Here is a 6,579-nt window from a genome sequence, read left to right on the forward strand (position 1 = left end):
GGAGACACTTCATGGGAGAAGTGCTTTGTGGCCCACCCCTTTTGCCCCTCCCCCTTTGAACCACAACATCATTTTTAGTTCTTCGCTTCCATGAGTAGGATGCCATTCTGGGCTGTTAATCCCTTACAAGCTGAATGAAATGCCATGCCTGTGCCTGTTCCATTTTATACATGGCCTTCCCTGTCTAGCAGACTCAATTCATCCCAAGGTCAGCTGCTTTTGAGTCAGATATGCTCACGTGGGAATGATGGAGCCTGTGCCATGCTGCCGGGGTGACTCATGGCTTCTGCCCCACGCATCCATGCAGAGACTACTTCTTTCTTTAGCATGGGAGCAGGCTGCAGTGCATCTCTGAGCCCCGAGATGCCCCCTCATTGCCATGCAGGGAGCATCTTGCCTCAGCCCTGCCCATGACATTTTGCTGTTCTTGCCTCAGACAAAAACCTGCTACTAGTTTGGTGGTACAAGTGACAGGGCTGGTCATTTTGAGTCTGCAGCTACAAGGAAAGCCTTGGCCAGAGACTTCACTTCTGCCAAGCCTAGTCAGGCTCTCCTTTTGCCTTGCTGTTCCCTCTGGAGCTGCTTGCAAGTAACAGGGAGGGATGGGGGCTCTGTGTGGCCAGACATGTGGGGTGCCCACGGGACCGTCAGTGAAGGCATGTGGCATCAAGTAATGGGTGCAACCTTCCAGATCTCTTTGGTCTTTCCTCTAGATGATCTCTGCCAGGTGGTTCCTTTACTGGGCACAAAGGAGCTGTTTGAGAGCTGTTTGAGATGGGAACCTGCTTCACTGTCAGTAGAACTGGTGGAGCAAGGATTGCTACCACCTGTGGGAGAGTGCAATGTGTGAAAGCATGCATCTCCTGCACCTGTGTGAAACCTATCAACGGGTGTCACCAAACATGTTAATTTAACACTGCGTATGTGTGTGTGAGAGAAAGAGAGGGAGGGAGGGAGAAAGAGAGTGTGTACGTGCATATGTGCACATGGAAGTGTCAGTGATGGTTAAAGAATCCCCTTGCCAAAGTGTCTGTGTGCATCTGGGAACTTCTGCCTCCTTAGTGTGAAAAGGTGTGTTAGTGGTAGTGTCTGGCAGGATTGTTGGAAATGGGGGATGGATACATGTGTCTCAGGATGTAGCTGTCTCAGGGAGCATGTCTCTTACCTGCAGTATACCTCAATCCAGGCCATGCACCCAGACCACTCACTGGTTAACTGTCATTGGCTTGTCAGCTGATAACCAAACTGCCCAAAGAGATACCTGCTTACGCTGTCTGCCTCTTTCTCAAAGGGAAGGGAAGAGCTGGAGGAAGGAACTGAGCTCTCTTTGTAATGGTAAGAGAATGGGATGGGGGAAAAAGCCTGGCCAAGCCTTGTCCTGGAACTGTATCTCAAGTCAGACATCCCCAGCCTGAACTTCTGAACTTTCATTTGAATCTTGAAACCTGACTCGCAGGGATTTCAGCAAGGGGTCAGGGCAGCCCTTGGGACCAACCCTGTAGCCCTTAGATGGTAATCCTTGCTCACAAGAATAGTCTCGCTGATGTCTCTGCCACTGGGTAGGTGACTGAAACTTGCACAGTACTAATTAAGGGGATGGAGAAACAGTTGTGGGCCTATATCCTATTCCCAAACCAGGCTTCCTTGTGGGAAACTGAAGAGTGGAGAAACTGAAGTCAGGGCTCTCCATGGCCACCTGTGATGATGGCCGCTCACTGAGTGGTCCCATGGTCTAAGTGTCCTTGCAGACTCCTCCGTGTTGACCTACTGGAGCATTCTAGAGAGACCCATTGCAGAGCTGTCCCAAACAGATGTCACAGCAGGTCACCTCCCTTTAAGAGAAAGAGCACCTTCACGTCCCCCATTTTCCAGAGGAGAACACGGGCCCTGTGAGCTGGAATGGCTTCCCCAAAGTCAGAGCTACCATTAATGGTAGCAGTTAGGACTAGAGCCCTGGCAGTATTCATATGCAGTCCTGTGCCTTCACCTCACCAACATCCATCCACTGAACCACTAATCACCCTGTTTAATGCAGCCTTCTGTTACAAAGACCATGGGAAAACTGCAGCCCAAACAATGGTGCAGTGGTGTTGTTGACCCATTGTAATGAACAAAGGGCAGGCTGGGTGTCAAGGAGCTTTGTCTCTGCTCCCTGTTCGAGTTGAACATGAAGAGTCCTGTCCACAAGATCTGTAGGGCGCCTGACAAAGTGTCATCCCTTACCTTTTCTCACAGATAGTGCAAACCTTGCCTGAGGAAGGACTCAGTAAAAACTGAAGGTATGACCCTTTCTTGTTCCCACTCGGTCTCTGTATAAAGTTCTCACAGCTGAATGTGCTAAAATGGCTTTAAAAAGCTCCCGCCTCCTTTTTGTCCTGCTTTGCTGCTGTCAGATGCTGGCAGTGCTGGATCAGCTGTTAACAGTCCTGCCTCCCCTTGCCATAGTCTGTAATTATCTCTTGCTCTCACCAAAAAACCCAACAAAAACACCTCCCCCCTCCCTTTGCTCCCAACTCTTCCTTGCTATTCTACACAAGTATTTTTACTCCCTGGGTTCATTTTCTAGGGAGCTGAAAGACCATGTTGATCTTGTTTCTGTCCTAGCTCCCTCTGCTGGCTCTGTGGCAGCACTTCACAAATTAGATGTAAAGAGATTGTACACCCAGGATTTGACTCCTGTGTACAGGGATTATATCTACTCCTGGAAGCAGACTCCATCCTGAATCCTGTCAGAGTTAGAGCAGGAAAGGTACAGAACAACTTGGAGGCCTCTTCTTCTACATTCTGTGTATCAAATGCTATCTTAGATTTCTACAGGACTTCTCACCCCAAGGCTCCCAGTGCTCTTTATATACTGCTTGCTGTAGAGCCAGAAGTCATTTCATCCAGCACTGAAATACAGCCACCTCTGGAGGGGCCAGGACAGTTGTTTAACAACTACATAAAACTGCCCAACAGTTCAAATCAGTCCAAGGCCCCAGCATCCTCAGTATACTCTGTATTGTTACTTCTGTTCAGCCAATCAAACTAGTGTAACCCCCTCTCATATCAGCATCTCATTCTTCCTAAACAGTTGTGCAATTCAGTTCCCATAATCAAATCAATTTGATACCCATTTCCCCCAGCAGCTGGTTCCCTAAATCAATGCATGTCTCCTTTCCCATCTCCTGATAGGCCTCTTTGGCTGCAGCACTGCCAGCATTTTTTCCAGGCGGGTGAAGGAGATCCTGGGATAGGAGATCTGTCTGGATTTTCCTCCTTCTCCATGCTCAGACTACAGATGGGAGAGGGAGAACATGGGGAGCCCAGACAAGAGTTCCCTCAGCTATTTAGAGGCTGTCCAAGAGTGTCAGCTGGCTACGGAAGAAACAGAAGGCACCCTCCTCCTCAGCTCTGAACTGCATCTCCTGCAGACCTCAAAAGGGGTCATCCCTGCTTATCCCAACAGCTGGTGACTGGTCAGGATGCTAGCTGCAGTCACAGTTGCCCTATCTTAGGATCAGCTCTGGCCAGGGTGGCTGTTCTATGGATCAGTGGGGAAGCCAAGCTAATATCTGTTCATCACAAAAGAGATGGGCACGAGGCAAACAAATGGTGCAGAAATGCATGTGAAGGGAACCTGGGTGCAGAGGCTAGGCTTAGTTCTATGCTGATGGGATTGTACTGCCCTGCTAGGACTGGTGGCCACCCTGCTGAGTCAACACCACCTCTGGGCAAGCCACAGAGAATTCAGAATCCGTTTCGGGAAGCCAGACAAACCTAATGGAAGCACCAAATCTGACATCCTACAGAGTCATTCTGTGCTCTGACTGTGGTTAACATACAGCTGTTTGTTGGTCCCATTCCCTGCACTGCATCAGAACCAGTGAGGACTGCCTGTGGTATCCTGTGGAGAGGTCCCACAGTTGCTGAACATGTGTTATTTAATACCCTTTGGAGACAGTCCTGTGAAAAGTACTAACTTTGCTATGACATGATGGCACTTAGCACATGACAGGATGCATGCACACTGGTGTGTTAAGTGTGCTTAACACATCCTACATATACCGTGCAAAAAGGCTGTCATAGAAGTCTGTAGCTGTTGTTTCCCAGATAAATATTAATGCTGCAGAACACTTCTGTTTGTCCTCTGAATGAACAAGGGTAAAGAAGTTGGCAGTGAAAGGTGCCACTATGATAGATCTAACCAGGAGCAGCCTGGGCAGACATGGAGCAAGGTCCTCCTGCAGTGCCCCGCCACACTATGCCTTAAGCCTCTCCAGTGAGACAGCCTACTGAAAGGCCAATCCATATCTGAATCTCTTCTGCTAGGAAAAGGACTGAGGACTCATCATTCATCTCTCACAGGAAGTGAACAGCCATGAGATGATAAAAATCTGTTGTTTGCGACCCTAGCTGGATTCACACCAATGACCCAGAAGGGAAAGGCTCCCTCCTCCTGGTCCTCCGAGCTGCTCTAGTGACTGCTGGGAAATGACTAAAAGGAGGATGAATTACCAGCTGCCTCGCCTTGCACGTTCCTTTGTATGCATGATGTCGTGGCTGCTACATGTGAATTGTCTCACATTGTGTTAGATGAAATAACCTGAACGGGCCGAATGCTTTTTGTGCCATCTAATCCCTAATCCTTTTGTGTTTGTCTCTCGAGGAGGTGATTACCATGCTGCCCCTGTCCACAACGAGGGGAATTATCCTCGCCTGATTTCCCGCAATGTTGCAATGTCCAAGGCAGTAATAACTCTGTTGACATTCCAAACATGAAGCGAAATCTATTTGAAAAGCAGCACGAAGACTCGTACGGTGCTATGCCTTAGCTGATATTAATTTTCCAATGGGGAGGAGGGTGGAGGGGGTGATGCTAGGAAAGAAGAGCCCTTTTGAGGAGTAAATACCAGGCAGCCAGCTTGCCACTAAATTGATTTGCACGTGTTAAAATGCTTCCGCCTCTGGCTTTATGTGACTGCTCTTCATCTGCCTGTGAAAAAGGCAAACCCAGACATTGTATCAGACAAGACGTGGACCTGGCACTGTGAAAGGATTCTCCTGCGTTGCTGATGGGCCCTGTGAATGCAGCTTTGGCTTTGAGTGTTATTTCTGGAGGCTCTTTTCCTCTCAGGAGTATCAAAGCTGCTTGTCTTTTTTTCTTCTGGAGTTTTCTTGTGGCTGTTCTCCACCCCCTCCTGTGTAGGTACTCATAGGCCTTTTAATTTTTGAACCAGTCAGCAGCGGCTGTCACTCTGCCCAGAGTGATGAGCTGTCAGAGAGAGAGCACCCTGGTTACACAGTCAAGAAGAGTAGAGAGGAACTGTGATGGCTGGTGTGGCTCTTCAGCTTCTCCGAAACTAAATAGCTTCTGCTGCTGAGATAATCCCAGCGCTGTGCTGCTTGTCTGACGGGCTACCATAGAATCAAGGTCACAGAGGCCGCCTTTCTCCAGCGAGTGTACACCCGCTTCGCTTTAGCGCTCCTCCATGGGGGAGGGAGGCTGAGGTGTGCTCTGGATAATGATAACCTGCCTGCACTGAGTGCAGCTGGTATTGGGGCTGGATATAACTCTCTTCAGCTGCTCTGGGTAATGGGAGGTGACTAAGTGGGTCATATGTAGATGTGAGGCACCCAGAGCGTGGTTGTTTGTCACCGCTTGCCGCGTGGAGCTCCTTTGAGCTGTGCTCCTATCTCATTGGATTCTGCTTCACCCAGACAAGCCACGCAGTTCTAAGGTGCCGTCCCCACAGGGCATCGCACTTAAATACACACACGGCATTAGCTGTCCCCCACACTGGCCCTGCTCAGCTCCTCTCCCCTGAATTCACACGCCCGTGAAGGTGGCTGACATTTCTCCGAGTCCGTATGGCACGTGGCACACCTGTGGCCATATACAAAAGGACAGTTATTAACACTGGGTACTTTTCAGTTCTCACAGCCAGGGGTCATTTGCACAATACAAGCTGTATTCTGGAAGGGGTGCTGCCCCCAATTAGACAAGGGCCCCCCCATTCATTATTCTCCCCTGAAATTCACCCTTTTAGAGAATTGTACAGATAGGAGTGATGTCAGCAGTTCCCAAACTTGAGGTGGCAGCTGTTGCAAGAGGGGCCACAGGCCACATGGTGCCTCTAATTGCACTGAATCAGTGATTGCCCCACGTGGCCTCAGTTAACAGGGGTGGGCCTTTCCTCTATCTCAGCTGCTTTGCAGTAACTACCCCAGTGCTCCAAATGTGCTGCGGAAAGTGAAAGCTAAAGTGGGTCAATTTAGACCTGCTTCACTGAAGGGTAAGCTGCTCTGGTTTAGCTCTCACCTGCAATATGGGGACAGTTCTTACACAGCAGCTTCTTCTCATGTCTCTACACTACATTTGACAATTTTGTTATGCATCCTTGTGCTTGTTTATTGTACTTTGTGAGATTTCATAGACATTAGGGCTGGAAGGGACCTTGGAAGATCATCGAGTCCAGCCCCCCGCCCAAAGGGCAGGAAGTCAGCTCTGGTGAACAAACGTTCCCCCAGATACTGGTGGTCACCCCTGATAAACTTATAGGTGGCCATCAGATCACCCCTGAGCCTGCGCTGTTCCGG

The 6,579-nt window shown here is 49.4% G+C and overlaps 1 long non-coding RNA gene across 1 annotated transcript; it reads left to right on the forward strand.

Annotated features, from left to right (window-relative positions):
- Positions 1 to 1,258: 1,258 nt before the first annotated feature.
- LOC109321447 lies at positions 1,259 to 4,618 on the forward strand. The gene is made up of 2 exons (XR_002104058.1): positions 1,259 to 1,335; positions 2,605 to 4,618. It is a non-coding gene; the product is annotated as an uncharacterized LOC109321447 (long non-coding RNA).
- The last annotated feature ends 1,961 nt before the right edge of the window (positions 4,619 to 6,579 follow it).

This window comes from Crocodylus porosus, unplaced genomic scaffold (genome assembly GCF_001723895.1).
Source record: "Crocodylus porosus isolate Cpor-Errol unplaced genomic scaffold, CroPor_comp1, whole genome shotgun sequence".
NCBI classification, from domain to species: domain Eukaryota; kingdom Metazoa; phylum Chordata; order Crocodylia; family Crocodylidae; genus Crocodylus; species Crocodylus porosus.